Below are 890 nucleotides of genomic sequence, written 5' to 3'. Positions count from 1 at the left end.
TGGAGGCGCTGGGTATCGATCCCAGTACCTCTCGCATGCAAAGCGAGCACTCTACCACTTGAGCTACGCCCCCCTTCGTTTTTATGCATCTTACACTTTCCGAGTTTATTCCGTCAATGTTTCAACACAAAATTTTGTATCCAGTTTCTAAGAAACGTCAGATTTTTACATTGCACTCTCCGCATATTTCAAAACAAGAATAATTTACAGCACACACTTCTCTCCTGTAAAACGTAATTGGCGATAAGCACTGCAAGAGTGAAATCCAAATTGTGAAAGGTCTCCTCTAAAACTTTACATTAAAAACGTTAATTACATACACGACATTCTAGGTAAAATCCTAACAAACATGCCATAATATTTTTTACATTTGGAAGCAGCTCTCCCAGGAAACCTAGTTAAGAAACGTCATGAAACCTCATACATCCACGTCAAAAAGGAGTAATGATATATTCAAATGAAGAAGAGGATTTATTGACTTTTAATTTGTAATTTTCGCTTACACGTGCATCTAATATTAGCGTATTTGTTTAAAAATAATGAGAAACTGTTACAGTGCATGCACGAGCTTTCAATCCATTATTTATCGCACGCTAGGAGAAAAGTGCTCATTATTCTTCATTACACCCCTTACATAAGTTTTGTAAGTTTCTTTAGCGCTACTCCATTGTTACATACGTTTCTCGTGGATTCTGTTATGACACAAAACGATTTGTTTTAACTCGGGTTCAATCACACAACTAAAGTAAGAGAAAACCGGAAAGAATAAATATTTCTAGTCTCCAGCTACTTCAGAAATAAATATCATTACAAACAGGCGGTCGGTCATACTTAGAAGATGCGTACTGGCCATCAAGAAGAAACAGTGACAGCATAATAAACGTTCGAAA

The 890-nt window shown here is 36.6% G+C and overlaps 1 non-coding gene across 1 annotated transcript; it reads right to left on the bottom strand.

Moving 5' to 3' along the window:
• Positions 1-73, bottom strand: TRNAA-UGC (transfer RNA alanine (anticodon UGC)). Its single transcript has one exon. It is a non-coding gene; the product is annotated as a tRNA-Ala (tRNA).
• Positions 74-890: the final 817 nt, after the last annotated feature.

The sequence above is a fragment of the Tachypleus tridentatus genome, chromosome 6 (assembly GCF_004210375.1).
Source record: "Tachypleus tridentatus isolate NWPU-2018 chromosome 6, ASM421037v1, whole genome shotgun sequence".
NCBI lineage: Eukaryota > Metazoa > Arthropoda > Merostomata > Xiphosura > Limulidae > Tachypleus > Tachypleus tridentatus.
This window is presented reverse-complemented; position numbering and strand designations above follow the sequence as displayed.